The sequence below is a fragment of the Podarcis liolepis genome (assembly GCF_965112155.1).
Source record: "Podarcis liolepis genome assembly, chromosome: 8".
Lineage (NCBI taxonomy): Eukaryota > Metazoa > Chordata > Lepidosauria > Squamata > Lacertidae > Podarcis > Podarcis liolepis.
This window is the reverse complement of record NC_139560.1, coordinates 61,231,046-61,247,798: the sequence shown is the minus strand read 5'-3', so window position 1 is coordinate 61,247,798 and position 16,753 is coordinate 61,231,046. Positions and strand designations below refer to the sequence as shown.

The 16,753-nt window shown below is 40.8% G+C and overlaps 1 protein-coding gene across 34 annotated transcripts in view; it reads left to right on the top strand.

The window, feature by feature from the left end:
* Window positions 1-16,753, top strand: part of ATXN1 (ataxin 1) — a 300,198-nt gene that overhangs the window by 148,407 nt on the left and 135,038 nt on the right. For all 34 annotated transcript variants that reach the window (XM_083519227.1, XM_083519211.1, XM_083519243.1 and 31 more), the window contains one exon: window positions 8,512-8,616. The gene's annotated coding sequence lies outside the window, so the exon portion shown is untranslated. The remainder of the gene's footprint in view (window positions 1-8,511; window positions 8,617-16,753) is intronic.

The window sequence follows — 16,753 nt, the reverse complement described above, 5'->3', positions numbered from 1 at the left end:
TATTCCACTTCATAATAAGTCTGAAATTTCAACCAGGGTGTTTGGTATCATCACAGACTGAAGATGGAATTACAACTTTAATTTAGGTAATTTAATTCAAGTGCCTTCTTGCTGCTCGAAATCCTGGAAGTGATGATGACAATTGTGGGTATGTTGCAATGCTTTTATTTTGGAACCCTTCATCTTCCCATTCTTTGAAGCTGAGCTGTTCAATTAAATATCTAGGTAAAAATGCCTTTTGTTGCAGCCTTGTATACATCTCTTTCACATGATCAAATTTTGGTTTATTAAGCCAGGATATGCAAGGGTTTATGTACCCACAAACAGCCACCTCTTTCTTGTGTGAGTGGGCTAACAGACTGGGAAGCCACAGTTAACCATAGTCTCATGTTACAAACTGGGAATTATGGTTCACAGCTTCCAAACAAAGCAGGAGTCATAAGCCAACTTTAAACCATGGCTTCATGCCCTGGCTTGTTTGGAAGCCATTGCCCATAGTTTTCTGGTTACATCCAGTGAGAAGTAATGGTGGCTCTAGGACTTGGTTCATCACTTGCATGAAGAGGAGGCTGATTGTGTTTCCAGCAGTTAATGCACCATAAATAATAATTTTGTATTGGTATATCTGTCACTGCTATTCTAAAAGACATTAGTGTTTTTGGTTGCTATTATTGTTTCAGAAACCTTGTCTATATGTAGTCACATACCCTGAGAAGATTGTGGGATTTCCCCCACCTCCCTGAGTTTCTGATAGTCATCTAGCCTTGTGCTCATTTGATGAAGAGAACCTTGGCCACATGAACTCTGGCATCTCTGGAGGTGGGGGAAAACCCTGTATTTCAATTTCAGTGTTGGTGGTCACGCAAAAGGTGCTGGTTGCTATAGTTTGAAAAACAGTCCTGAAGTAGCTTGGAGCATTCTGCTAACTTTAGAGTAAATACACCATTGCAGAAGCTGTTGTCACAATACATATCTTAAAATTGGGATTTGAGTAATGTAAATAAGATTTTTGCTGCTTTTCTTCTGGTGGACAAATTGAAGACTTAAGTGTGTCTAATATTTTTGCTACTTTTTTTAAAAAAGAAAATGTCATATTAACAAGAAGAGATTGGGAACACCTTTAGAAAATTATTTTACAGGTTGTAGCATTGCAACATGAAAATCTGTAAACTTTGCAGAAGGGGGAGTAGCTTCAGGAATGGTTCACCTTTATATATTTGATTGTGCCAACCTGGTATTGCTAACAGATTTCCAAAGGATTTTACAGAAAAAAACACCTAAATAGAAATATACAGGGGTCCACTCATTGTGTCGCCAAAGTTCAAGAAGAATTGCAGAGGTAAACTTCCACCCTACTTCCCCAATTCCAAAATGAAGGTGGCAGAGTTTAATGCTGTAAGCACTGAACTATGGCAAGGTTTGCAATTCATCTTGTCTAATTACTTTCCAGACCTCTACACAATTCAGTAGAAGTTTAGCGATTAAACAGCTTCATAAACCACCTTTCGGGGCCATGCCCTCAGAAAGCAGCGTACACTGATACGGAGATGATTTATACCATCTGATGATTATACTACTTTATCATGAAACAGCATCTAGACTTTGTAGGCCTGATAAAGCCTTAGGATTTCCAAATTAAGGAGCAGCTCAGAATTTCGTAGCTGAAAACATATTAAGGAAAGGCAGCCTGGAAGAGAGGTGGTTTTAAGGGCCACTTGAAAGCCTGCACTGAAGTGGCCAAGTGTAATTCATTCAGGAGGGAGTTCTGTAAGTGTGAAGGCCCCATTGCTTGTGCTCAGCAATCTTGATGGTGAGCACATGAGCTGGACCTCTGCAGCTGTTCTGATGAGTGGGCAGGGCCATGTGAATGAATCTGATCCTGCCCATCTCGGGATCTTGGAGAATGATATGAGGAATCTCTCTTACTACTGCTGAGGTTTAACATCACACGGCTTTCCAAGCTTCTCTGAGCCTTGTAGGAGGTCTAGGAGATCCTGAGAGATCTTGCACTTGTGAACTCCTGAATTTGTTTGTATGCAAAATATGGATAATGCACATTGGTATATAAATAAAACTCTATTTTAGTCTTCCTCTTCATTGAAAGTGATCATATCTCTTGTATGTCAGCTGTGGATGTCAGACTGATGGATTCCCTTTCCCTCTAACACAAAGGGTGTGGTGTGCCACACTGTTGTGTCAGGAGAGGGCAATCCTAGTTATGATACAGAATCGCCATTCAAACTGTGTGCTGGAGAAGACTCCTTTATAACAAAGATTTTTAAAAATGGTGTGGCACGAGCAAAAAGTTTGAGAACCACTGCCCTAACCCAACCTGGAAGATATTCTCCTTAATATCAGTTCTATGAAGACTGGCTGAGATTACTTAGTGGTGCAAGGTACTCTACCTATTGTTATAAAATCACTTTCATTCCATGCAAACCGTTCCTTATGTTAATAAAGTACATTTCATTCCTTTTTAAAGACAGGCCACTTACAATTTAAGATATTCCAGGGGAAGGTGGAATCGGAGGTGCATACCACGTGGTTAGTGTCTCTCAATACCAATTTTCATAAGCATGTTCCTTCTACTCTGCACAGCTTAAAGGGTAGAGGAGCAGATTGGGTTCCCAAAATTTTCCTTCAGTCCCAAAGCCATTACTAGGCAGCTAAGTTCAAGGCTGTGGTTAGAGGTTGAAAAGGGAGTGAAAAATGTGTTTTGCTTTCCTTTACCTTTCTATGTCATGAGTTTACATAATGCCTCACACTGACCTTTGGGGCATCTGGCTCAAATTAAACCCATAATATTATCAATGTGGTCTAAAGCTTCTGCCTAATATGACTAACATATGAAAATCTGCCCAATATTTTAAAAGTTTTGATGTACTTGTTTTGACTTTTAGCAACTGGAATGCATCTCTTCCTTTTTAAAAAAAAACAAACGTACAAATTCAATATGTCCTGTGACACAACTCAACTTTGGAAGTCATGTTCTTCCCCTCTCACAAGGAAGTCTCAACATCTGTCTGTGGCCACATACATAATAATGTATGTTTCTCAGTAATAAAACTATGGTGTTCTGCCTATGTTTAAAGGCATCCTTTCCCTTAAATTGCTTATGAGATCTGGTTTGGGGAATGGGACCAGTGTTAAAAACCATGAACTAAAAGTCAACAGCTGCCGCTGAAGAAAAGGAGCAGTTGGTGCGTAAGAAATCCACTGATCTCCTTTTCTTTCTTTTAAAATAATTACTTATGGATAAGCCCCTTCCTGCTACTTGGCTGTGTTTGCCGCAGGTATATTCTGTGAACATTTGAAGTTATGTAATTGCAGTTTACCGTCACATTAAAAAATGACTAATGACATAATTTGTGTTTTCAAAATACATAAACAGCTCAGCATGAGAGGGTGATATTTTCAGGAGACAAGGGTGAAGTGCTAGGGTAGAAGGTGGAGATGGCTGATATTTCTCTTTAATGAGCTGTGGCTTACATATCCCTTTGAATAATGTATATTGTTTGCTTATGTTCTTCCATATACATGAGCTGTTTCACACCAAGATCTAGCCATAATTGGGAGCTACGGTAGTCTTGTACAACAAGATGTTTCATGTATTTTAAATAGCTGTCGTCGTTGAAAGAAATGACTGTTGGACCTTAAGCTAGCCTTGGGGATATATAGCCAATTCTGTCAGAACAGCTTCCTCTTCAGGACTGCTGTCAAACTTACTACTGTCTTCCCAGGGCAGTAACCCAGGAAGCAGTTCTGGAACTTCCCTCTCCTCTCGTACCCCTCTCCAAATCCATAGTGGTTGGGGAAATCTGAGGCATGAACTAAAACCATTCTGTTAACAGAACTACCACGTTGGATACCGCCCATGGGAACTAGATATCCATGTTGATTTCAAGTCTGGTATACTTCCCAGGTGTGTTTCAGTGGGTTGACTGAGTTCACTTTGTCATTTCTTCTTCCTTAAAGATGGAATTCTTCCTCCCATGAATTTATGTTTCCAGTTGTTCGATGGAGAGCATTCCTGTATCATAGGAGGGCAATACTCCTAGCCATACAAACTGGTGTTTGTCAATTGTACTGGAAAAGGAAGAGATGAACCTCCCGTCCCCGTAGACTGCTTTACCAAAGAGGGTTCCTCGGGGAAAAACTGATGGATAGCAGCATGCTCTGTATCTAGTGAATGTGTAGTTTGACCCCTTTTGGACATTGAATCCCAGTCCTGATGGTGGTTTTCTTGTGTGCTTTTGTATGTTTTTCTTTAACTTGTGAACTGTGCCCAACTTTGCCTCCTTGATACATCATGTAGTATTACTTAGAATGTGAAAACAACAACAACAAAGTCTTGTAGCACCCCTTTAAGGTGCCACCCTTTGTTTGCTGCAACAGATTAACCCAGCTACCCATTTCCAGCTTGGCATGGTGGCAGGGGAGCAGCCAACATCTCAGACTCCAGCGTGGCTGGGAAACGCTTTGCACAGGAAGACACAAACAGGGCAAGACTTCAGAGAGCCAATCAGCATCATTCTAGTCTCCCTGGGGTGTGTGGCCTGGAAGTGGACCAGACCAAAGTCTGTGCTGTCTCTGGTCTGCTCCAGGGACATAAAAGTTGGCCCTTGCCTGCTTGCTCCACTTCTGCTTCAATTGACTTTTCAAACTACCTACCCTTTGTTGTTTACTTTACCTCTTGCTTCCATCAGGGGAGGGTTTGTGATCTAATGGCATTGCTATGAATAACTGTTGGTCCCTGTTTTTAGGGTTGGGGAGGAATTTTGCCCACAGGCAGATTAACTTTGGTCCTGTGCATTCTTGCATACCTCATAGTAATTGTCATAACTTATGATGGTAGGAGAGGTATTGAGCCAGATCCTTAGGAGAAAGGGACAAGGAAGGGGCACCCTGCCCCATCTCATAGGGGGATCCCCTTCAGAGATTCTGGAGGGCAGCACTTTCCATCCAGAAGCCCAGCTCAGGAGTTGACAGGCCAAGGTGCCCCTACCAGTGGCTGAACATGGTTCACCAGAAACAGTTCTAGACTGTCAGTATTATCTTTTGGGTTTTGTATATTGTAGGTTGTATATTGTAGATAGTAAGGTGCTTAACTTGAATTGTGTCTTGTTGTTGTATTAATACACTGAGGGGGGAAATAAATTGTGGAAGGGGAGTAAGCATTATTTCTGGGGTTAGTGGAGAAGTGAAAAGTCAGTGATACAATTTCAAAGAGAACTTTTAAATAGAATTTCCCTTGTTACTGATACACTGCAATTTCCCCCCATTATTTGTATACTGCAACTGTTTTAAAGATGGTGCATGGCCTAGGGAACCCTCTGGTGACTTTCTCTGCCACGTGACACACTTTTGTTCCTTCAGTTGAGTCACTGGATTGCAGGGCTCATGAATATTGTGGTACTAAATTAAACAATGGTGTAGAAGTGGGAATGCAAATGAAAAGAGGAAAATGCTATAATATACACAATGTCAGTAGTGCACACTGTGAAGCACAGTCATTTAGGAACTCCTTACCTCAGGTTTCAGCTCCTACTTTATCCTTGATATCTGGATTTGCCTCTGCAGGAAGTTTGGTTTTTTTTAAAGTGGGGGAGCATTCATCAATTCACCAGTTTTCTTACATCATATTCCCTTTTTGTAGAATGAGACACATTGGAAGTTACAGAAGAAGTTGCTAATTGTCTGTTACAAGTAATTTATTGACTGTGGTATATTTATCATTTATATCATTTGACAAGTATGTATAAATCAACATGACCTTTAACTGCATCAGTTGTTTTAGAATTGGTGTAAAGAAATTCAGGGAACTTGGATGATTTGGTGAGTGAGACTGCTGACCCAATGCTGAGTTGCAGGGAGAGGAAATATTGACCAATCCAAATTAGGTAACCGAAAATTATGCTTCCTGCTGATAAGCTACTTTTCATAGTATGCAAACATAGCACTCGAGGTGGTAAAACTGTGAGGCAGCTATAGTATATCTTATTTAGGAGCTGTAAAATGATCCCATGACAGTAGTAATTCATTCAGTTTCCCACAGAACAGGTTTGTTATGAGGGTTTTGGAAAGCATGTAGAGAAAATGCAGGCATGACCCAGCAAATGTTTTTAACAAACAGTTTTATTAAGCATCAGACTGAAGCTTTTCCTTTGAGTGGGTGAATATGTGGATTAATATAATTCAGCTGTAAGAAAGCCATGAGAGCTGCCAATATTTATTAGGGTAATGAACAGCAGCTAGCATTTTGATGTGTGTTTATCCATATAGGCATAAGATGGTATCCAGTTATGTCATAGATTTTGACAGGTCCAAGTGCAGTATGATTTAGTTGGATACACCCATGTGGTTTCAGAATAAGGTGAAAAGAAGCAAGAATTCAGTCGAAGATGCAGTCAACCTCTCTTTGAGGACTGATCTATCAATTGAAGGCAGCTGAAACTGAATGCTCTTTCATTGTGAAATGTAAGACACTGTACCCTAGAAAGATTTCAAGCCAGAAGACAAAGGAGTGTACAATAAAGCAAAGCTAATGAGTCCAATAAACAGCCCCAAGGTTATAAGTGATCTGTCTAGGGGGATACATCTAGCAGAAGATCTAGAACAACTGCAAATGTTTGCATGTTGGACAGACACTGAAAAGAACCAGTTGCCCCATTAACCTAAAAATCTTCAAGCATTACAATGCAAAGATGTTTTGATTTACTCTCTCATAATTTGTACAGTGACACCCAAAAGTGGACCTTATGATAAGGGTTTGTACAGACAATCAATGAAAAGGGGTGAAAAGGCTTGCAGGAAAGTTGAAGAAGTTCTTTGCATCTGTTTTCACTGTGAAAGACAGGCAGATTGTTGTGCTTGAACTAACTTTCTGAGGAGCTGAAGCAAATAGTGATGACAAGAGATTATGTTCTAGGCTGTACTGACAAATTGGAAACCAAATAAAACAGTTGTGCGCTGACAGGACCCAGGTGGAAGATGGTGTGTATAATAAGAGGGGGCCTGGAATTGCAGGTAGATAAAAAGGAATAATTGTGGTGGGTGGGGGGACAGAGCAAAATGCAGAGCTGAAGAATAACGGAGAGGGAAGGGTAGAAGGAAGAGAGATGTAAATATTCAGCATTTATTACTGAAGTTAATCCTCGTGCTTTGGGGGGATCTCTCATATAATATAGCAGTGAACTGATGCTTACTTATGGCTTTATTCATTTTAAATAGGCTACTTTCCTAATTACAAAAAACTTAACTTGAATGCTACATTGTGCTTTTGTAGGAGCCAAAATATTGCCAGTTACTGGCCAGAACTGGTTAGTTTCAGCAAGGTGGTGGCCTCATTTGCCTTCCAAGGTTGCAGTGCTATATGACATCAGTTTTGGTGATGTGATGACTGCAGCCAAGGGCAAAGCTTCCTGCATTGCATTGCCCTTAGTCTGAATAGATGAACATTTCCACACACTCTTTAGATATTATCCCCAAAAGCTTCCAAAAGGGGGAAATGATTTTACTGTGATCAAAGAGTGCCCCCAACTTTTGTCTCATCCCTGTTGTATCCCAGATGCCATCAAATAGGGACCTGTGATACACATATCACAACACTTCGTGCTTTATTTGATAAGGCAATGAGTGTTTACTTGGTTTGGGGTGGGGAGATAATATTTTCCAAGCAACAATCTGTTGTGTTTTGAGCTCTGGGGAAATGACATTTCCTTACAGCGGTTGTGCTCCCTTGATGGAAACTTTCTGGAACTTCTACAACAGCTAAGAAGTGTGTGCAGAACACACACAAAAAGTTTTCTAGGTAAGCCCCAGTGCAACTGCAAAAAGAGTACAGTGTGTGAGTTCACCCTCCGCTGAAGGGATAGAAGAAAGACTAAAATACTTTTAAGAACACTGCTTACTTCTTTGGCAGTCTAAAGAAACAGTGATAGGTGACAGTATAGTGTTAAATGATCAACACAGGAAGAAGAGCCCCCTTCCTCACTGCTTGGATTGCAGAAAACTGATCATGTAAAGAAGAGTAGACTCTAGGTTGATGCTTGCTAAGCTGATCTTTGATGTGGTCATGAAGGAGGTGTTGAATGCAGCAGAGGCGTGAGGAGGGTGAAGGTAACCTTTAGATTGGGGAACGAAGATTGTGTAGTTCATTTGATTTACCTTCTTACTGCACCAACCATGTCGCTTATCAGAGTGATTATTTTTCCAGATTTCTCTGTGGTTACTCCTGTTTTCTATGTGTTCATAGTCTGTTTAATCAGCAGTTGATCATCAAAGAATGTGAACAACCATGCTAACAGGCAGTGTTTGAAAAAATCCATTTAGGCTGCAGAGATAACAAAAACAATCCACAAAAACGACCACTTCTTCTCCCCACTTCTGGTTCCAAAACTAGCTTTCTTAAAGTTATCAGAAACACATTGCGGATAGTGCAGGGATTTCCCTGCCAACCACTTGAAGTGACATTTCTTCTCTGAGCATTTCTTGTTTTGTTTTTAATTCTAGCATCCTTGAGCACAATGAACAAGTTTTAATGCACAGACTTCAGAGGAAAGTGCTGCAGCACCTGGCCAAAGGAGGTTGCACCTAGGAACACTCCTGCTGTTTGAAGTAAGTAATGGGAGTAGTTTTGTTACAAGGAAAATTGCAATTGCTTTATATATTAATTTGTGTTTTTGTGTCTCGGAGGCTATGCTGATGTTCTGTAATGCATGGAGAAGAAGGATCAATTAGAGGGTTAGATTTGATCGTGGCAAGTCTATGTGTGTTGAACTTTGGCCTTTCCCAATCATGTAGGATGAGGATGTGAGGAAGAAGGACAGATTTTAACAGCAAAAGAAGTGCATGGACAGGTGGTCTTCACCACACTTCCATGACTACAGCTTACTTTCTTATGGCCTGTCCCTTCAGGTGCCTTTTCTCCCTTTCTCTTGACCAAGTTCCTGATACAGGAAACAAGCTCAGCTCGGGGGGAGGCACTTGGAGAGAGGGGCTGCAAGGAGGAAAGTGACAGCAGCTCCCTGCTTGCTTGTTCCTCTTTTGCTATGAAAATCAGACCTCACTGAACTGTTGCCTTCGTGTCTTGTTTGAGTCTGTCTCTCAAATAGCAGCTTGGGCTAGGAAAGAAGTACAGTGCTTGTGCACAGATTCACAAGAGTTTTATTTAGGTCATGTCCACTTGGAGTTTTTTTCAGGGCTGGGATATGTCCATCTCTGCAAGCCAGAACGTATCAGTGATAATTCATACAGCAGGGCGGAGGTAGGATGTATAGCTTGCATGGCAGGGATATGCAAATTCAGAACCAGTTCCAGGCTTGAAGGAGCTTCAGGCAAGAGTTATACCAATTGGCTCAAGGCCCAAAGCCCTGCATTTTCCCATGAAAAAATGGGAGTATGTAGAGATTATTATTTTTTTGAGAAGCACTGTCTTTCACTTTGCATCAGATTTACTCAATGGAAATCAAGCAAGGGAGTTTGACATTGCAACTTGACTTAATCAGCTTCTGGCACCATCCCTGCTTCTTCCTTCCTTCCTAACCACACCGAGAATAGTGAAATAAGTGAATTATGGATCAAGAGAATAGGTTTGTGTAAAACCCAACATGGCACTTGCTTCCCACACTTCTAGTTTAGCAAACTGAGCAATTGCCTTGTAGCTCTTCCCTAAAAATACATTTTGTTCCTTGGTTGCTTTGCAAAGAGCCAGCTGTTATATTGAACATGCTTTTCTGCAATGAAGCCTATAGCCAAGCCTCAACACATGAAACTCAAAACAATTGCACTTTCTTCCCCTGTCTATCCTTGTCTCCATTTTTTGTCCCTTCCTTTGTTTCCCTATGTCATAGTTGTAAGGGAGCTGCCCTCATGTGCACTGCAAAGAGCAATGCTGTGCTATACATTTAATTATTTAATTTACTACTATTACCTATCAGTACATAAGATACAAGTCTCAAATATAGAACATAAAACTAAATTATTTTAAAAGATATAGGCACCTTAAAAAAAACCCTCATTAAAAATCACAGTAGGTATATACTTATATCAGAACCAACAGCAATGTCACAAAATGAGGGGGCAAGCTTTTTGAGTGCTTCAGAATCCTTCAGGCTGGATGTTCAACAAGCCTTGGGGTAGTTGAAGCCAGCTGTTTCAGGAAATAGGTATTTGGGGCCTTTGCAACCAGAAGTCTTGTATTCTATGCAGAAGTAACATATAAAAATTGTTGCGCTTGAGTTGATTCTTGGTTTAGGGCTGCTTCTAGATTTGGAGGGAGGTTTGGCAAAGTGCTGGCTGGTGGCCCACACGGGGCTTAAGTGTTGGTGGCAGGCAACAGCCGTGCTCCTAACAGTGCTGGGCAGCTAGGTGAAACTACCATGTAAATTTCCCATAATGCTTCTAATCAGTGTTATGTTAACAGCATTGTGGAAGTTGTTTGTTTTTGTTTTTTTAAAGGAGGCTAGACCCATCTTACTTTCTGCTGCTCAGAGTTCCAGACTGTGGACAGGAAGGGTGGCCCCTATCTAGGTGGTGGGACCATGGTAGATCCCCAAAGACAGCAGCTACTGACCCTGGCCCTACTATTGGTGGTAGCTGACTACACAATCTCTAATGGTTTGGAGAACGACACCAGGGGGGCACTTTGCTTAGCGATGCATCTGTAGAGTACTAGGATTTCAAGAAAAGTTGGTGGCTTATAACGGCATATTCTTCTGCAATTGTGTGGCTATTGGAATTGTTTTATCAAAATATCAACATCCTTGCAGAATTTTGAGTTGCCTTTGTCAGCTCTGTATTCATATTTTGACTGTGCTCGTACTATTCTCCTCATGACAAAAGGTTTTAAATGACATGGTTAGAACAAAATAAAGTCCTCTTTCTGCACCATGGCTGTGAATGACACTGGAATGTTTGAAATAGTAGCATAATTAGCAGCTACGTGACTCACACTACATTGTGCTATTTTTGGTTTCGTAATTAAAAAACAGAAAAAGACAACTCAATATGAATTGTAGTGAAATGCTTCACCTCTTTCACCCTTTCCATTCTCTGTCCTTTTATTTTTATTGCATTAGAAAACTGGGGACCTTCATCTTTCTTTGTTACATGGCCTGGGAGGAAACAATTGTTGAAAGATAATGAAGAGAGAAACAAAAACCTTGCAGGCTTTCCCCTTGTTAGAAACACAGTGCCTTGTTACTTTCACACGTGGCAAAATAATAGAAATCACTGCAAGCTATTTTGTTCTGATCACAGCATTTGCTGCTTTTGCTTTAATTTGGCAGAGTGCAGTAGCCATAGAATGCAAACAGGCGTTTGGTTTCAGCACAGCATAGAACTGTTTCTGGGGAATTCCAGCACCAACTTCACTGTTTTGGGGGCATTCCGATGAAGCATCTGCCTTGCGAAAATTATTTGCCTTGAAAGAGGTGTGGATTGGTTCAGTAGTCCTAAATATCAATAGTCTTGGAGAGAAAACTGGGGGGCGGAGGGCGGAAACCAGAGCCATTTTTCGTTGTCAGCATTCATTTTTGTGGAGAGTCTCCACTGTTGTAATCTCTGATTCCCTAGCTCCTGTGTTAGATGCAAATATATGTTTTTAAAAAGCCACATTTCAGAGCCGTGTGGTCTGTGACTACCCATAGCTCACCTTTTAACACCTGTACCTAAATGCCATGCTTCAAGAGAGAGGCTGAAATACCGCATGAGACCTGTTTCTACCATGCCTTCATAGTCCTGTGCTAACATTTTTAACTAGGAAAAGTTTTGCTGTGTTTATTCCAAAGAGTCAATGAAATAGATTTTGTTGGACTGATGTATTGCTAGTTGGTTTTTCAGTTGTACAGAATGATTCTTAATGGCTCATTGAGAGAGTTTGTGTGGCTCAGAATTGTTTGGCATATCAGTTGACCACCAATAATTCTTTATTATATGTCCATAGTCATCCATGAAGTCAAGGTGGCAACACACCTTTTAAATGTGCCGCTATGTCATCTGATATTAAAGGCAAAGTGAGGAGATCCCAAGCCTTGCTCCTCAGGTCTGCAGAAATCTAGATGTATTTGTGTTAAATTGAAAATGGTGTGTTAATGGTTGGATTATTATCTCTTTTATGTTTGCTTTTATATTTGTATGATCCTTTGAGCAATCCTTTGTGGGGGGGGCAATGTTAAAATTATGATAATAAACATATTTGCACCCTTCATTTAGGATCAGGCACACCACCTACATTTACAAAATTACCGTACTTTTGTGTTTTATAGTTGCTATGTTTGATTTTTTTAAAATTTCATTTTAAAAGAGTATAACTCTTTGGGCTATCACTGGGGTCCCAAATAGAAACCAAAATGAGCAATTCATTGTCTTGAATTATTGTGACATATATTTATATTTGCATAATGCTGGTAGCTACCATTGTTTCATAACAGTAAACTGGCTTGATCCAGTGCATAGGTGCATCCCCTATTCTACCACCACACATGAGATTCTCCCTGCCCTATTGATCTACTACTGGTATATGTGCAGGCGTGGGGGCTATATGTATGTACAGTATTGCCATACTCTGGCACTGATTGGATCATGCACCCGAGATTTGTAATTAGCACAACCTGTCAAAGTCCTGACTGTATTAATGTCATAAATATTTCATCACAATTTTAACATTAAAAAAACCAACAGCAGATTTGTTAAAGAGCATATATTAACTGATCTTTAGCTGGAATGTTGTTTGGACAGTATACTAGCAACCAAACTTAGCCGGTACTTTGGAAACAAACTGTATCACAAAGGAACTTGCCTGGCTAGTTCAACAATGGAATCCTCCATTGGATTTTAACCCAGACTAACCCCACCACCCCAAACTCACAACAGTATTTTCGTTTGTCATTTTATCTGATATAATGCATTTTTTCCTTATTTTTGTTAATGCATGCAAAGTCACCTCTAATGTATGCATTTTTGCACATGTCTTTTGGTTGGAGACATCCAACATAAAATTTGGTGTGAATTAAAATGAAAACCAAATTGAATACCTCCCTTGTCCCTAGTTAAGAGTTTCTCCAGTGTAAGCAGTATGTGTTCTAGGTGGCAGGGAAATGTGCTTTCAGGTGTATGCAACATTCTCAGTGGTGCTTGATACACCTTGGTGAAGCAATTTGTCTTCGCTTATTATCTTATGCACTACCATAAGAATTTCCATCATCCACCAGTGTGTCTTCTTACATTTGACAGGTGCAGAAAGATTCAACCAGATGTTCTCTCACATCACCATTGATATGTAATATTATGAGTTACACGAATTACACAGGTGTGGTGACATTGTCACGTAATGGTGGCGTGTGTCTCCTGCAGCTGCAGATTCTCTTCCTAGCCTCTGAAGGTGGTAGATAATTGCTCTTGAAGTGTTTACATAATCAGCAAGAAATAATTAAAAAGCTAGCACAGATGCTCTAATTTTACCACATTTGATTCTGAGGTTCTACTAAGGCAACCAGAGTTGTCTTTGTTGTGTGCACATGCATGTATGTTTCTCGGAATCAGCTGTAACTCTTGAATTTTTTCTTAGTATTCAGCCTACATGTAAGTGTAGATAACTTAGAAGTTGAAGTAATGTTTGTCTACTGTGCCTACAACTGCAGAAGGTGAAGTGTTTTGACATACGTTCTCCCAAACATTTCTTTCATCTGTATGTGTCTTTTTAGCAAAGAAACACGAGCAACTACAATTCAGATTTCTTCTTCCCTCGTTGTTAAGGCTGTTAATTGCCAGGAAACTTTGGCAAAACATCTGCAGTAGAATGGATCTAGTGTTTTGGAGCTGGTTCATCTTGTCACCAACCAAAATGTAAGCTTTGTGCTCTGTATAATTATTGACTTATCTGGACTGTGGAAATGTATGCCCATCATGTTCTATCCATGTTGTACACTGATTTCACATCTCTCCATCCAAAGATAGTGGTGTTTTTTTCCAGTCCACACATAAATATGTGCACACATAACATTAAACCATATTTTGGTGCTATGTGAATGAGTCTTCAAGGACACACACTCTGCTCACGTTCCCAAGAGTTTTCCTGGCTATGCTATATAGGTCCAGAGGGCTCGGGTTTCAATCCCTCTACTTGTGTGACATTGCTGAATGTTCCACATGACACTTTCATAGTCTCTTGACTTTAAAGAGTTAAAGAAGAGTATGCATTTTGAAAGGGCAACCACCTGGGGAGAGGAAGGGAAGTTGGGAAAGTTTGCCACTTGACTATTCATCCTAGGAGCAATTGCTACCCAACAGGTAAGATGCATACCTGGTTTGATTATATACTACACAAGCCTATTTGGGTTTTATTGTTGTTGTTTATTGCATAGTTTTACAATTCTAGCAAAGTTGTGCAATGTAAAGCTTGCAATGGTGCATTTCTTGAGAATAAAAATAATTTTGAAAAGGGTGGCGTTTTAGTTTGGCTGATGAAGAAATCCTTCTCAGTGACATAGATGGGAAGCGGACAACTTAAACCAGAAAAAAAATATTGAATTGGCTCCAGCTTGCTTCCCGTATAAACACAGGCTTTGCTCATAGTTTGACTGCAATTAGTTCTAGCCCTAAGAACTAACCAAGAGCAAGCTTGTAGTACAGTATGCAGTCATTGTAATGTTATGTAGACATGGCTAATGTAATGTGAACCCCTTAAACTTACATAGGAATTATTAGTAGTAATAATTTTTAATTTGACTTAAAGCATTACATTGCTTGACAATGCTTTAAAAAAATGAACACAGTCCTCTTTGATTTTAATGTTGGCTCAAGATCTTAAGTCACTGACGGTATACATCTGCAAGAATTAGTGAGCCCTGCAGACAAATATGTTTGGAAGCAAAATATTGTTAAATCATTTCCTCAGCTGGCTATCTGCCAAGGTGTTCTGTATCCTTTTCTTGCATTGATAAACATCATAAATACCTAAATGGCTACAAAAGGCTGTTGAGAGCCATTTACTATTTTGGGTGTGTATCATGATAAGCAGTCACAGCAGAAAAACAAAACCATGAACTTGAGACTTTGGAAGGAAAAGCAAAAAGAGAAGTGATTGCACATAAGAGAAAATGAACCTGTAAGAAATAAATAATTATAAAGTTTATATGTGCAAAGCCTTTTGGTTTTGGTTTTAAACCCCCCCCCCCTTTTTTTTTACGGTGATAACTATATTGCATTGTTGGACTATGAATTAGAGCACTCTTAACTCCTAGCCCAAAAGTGTGATCTCTCTTCAGGCATTATGTCTTAATAGAGAATGAAAACATGAATGGTGGTTACACATATTGCTCTTTCTGCCAGTGTCCTCTCATGCACTGGTCTCAATGCACTCTACCCCTGACTTAACTGGATCTCAAGGAGCATTTTATGTATGTACAAGTGAATACCAGGCTTCCACTCCACAGTTCATATACATTTGGCTAGGAGTCACATTTTGACAATTCCTGTGTTGTGAGACAGTTTTTTGAGGCAACATTTACTGATCTGTTGTAGGTAGAATCATAGAATCATGGCATTGTGGAGTTGGAAGAGATCCTGATGATCATCTAGTCCATGGGTCAGCAGACTAAGGCCCGCGGGCTGGATCAGGCCCAATTGCCTTCTGGACCCGGTCCACAGACGGTCCAGGAATCACCGCGTGGATCGCAAGCACACACGTTCTTTCCCTCTCCCTCACACAGCGCTGGCACCTCCTCCCTCCCTCCTCCTGGCTTCTGCCTGCCCAGCCTAGAGGAGGAAGGGCGCTGGGCTTTGTTGGTGCCAGCAGTGCATGAGCGGCTGCCATTTTAAGCAGCCCCTCTCTGGAGCCCTTTCGCGGGCCACTCATCGTCCTGCCACCGCCACCAGCTCCTGCCGCTCTCAAGACATGGGTAAGCAGCCACCGGGGCTCGTGGTGCTCTTGCATCATCCCCCCCCCAAAATAGACCAGACCCCCACAAGGTCTGAGGGACAGTGGACCGGCCCCCTGCTGAAAAAGCTTGCTGACCCCTGATCTAGTCCAACCCCCTGCAATGCAGCTGTCCCATTCGGGGATTGAACCTGCAACCTTGGTATTATAAGCACCCCGCTCTAACCAAAAGAAGTAGCTGCACAGGAGCTCTTCTGCTGCTATTTGTTCTGTTGCCATATGTCCTCACTCTGATCCTACAAGGAAGGATAGATGATGATTGTGAGGTCGGCAGTATAAATGAGTGAAGTTGATCAGCAGTGTTGTGAGGAGCAGTGTTCTAGATTATATTCTATGGTGCATGGTGCTAGGTCAATTGAGTTTGTGCTCTGTGGCCCCTTATCCCTTTTCTGCTTTGTGGAAGACACAGCTGCAGCCTTTTTGAGTACAATGGGTTTGTCAAGCCTGTAATCAGTTTACCCATATTGCAGGAAATGGGATGAAGGTGACTGTGTGTTTGAATACTCTGCATCTCTTAGGGTGTCAATATATTATATTCTGTGGTGCATGGTGGTAGGTAACTTGAGTTTGTGCTTTGTTGCTCCTTATCCCTTTTCTCCTTTGTGGAAGACACAGCTGCAGCCTTTTGAGTATGATATGTTCTTAAGCCTGTAAGCAGTTTACCCATATTGCAGGAATTGGGGTGGAAGTGACTGTGTGTTTGGATGTTCTGCATATCTTAGGGTGTGAATTAATGTGATTGAGTCCTCCCTTGACACATAATCTTCGTCTACCTGGTGAGTCTTCATCTTTGCTTACTTGTGGTGGTGGTGGTGG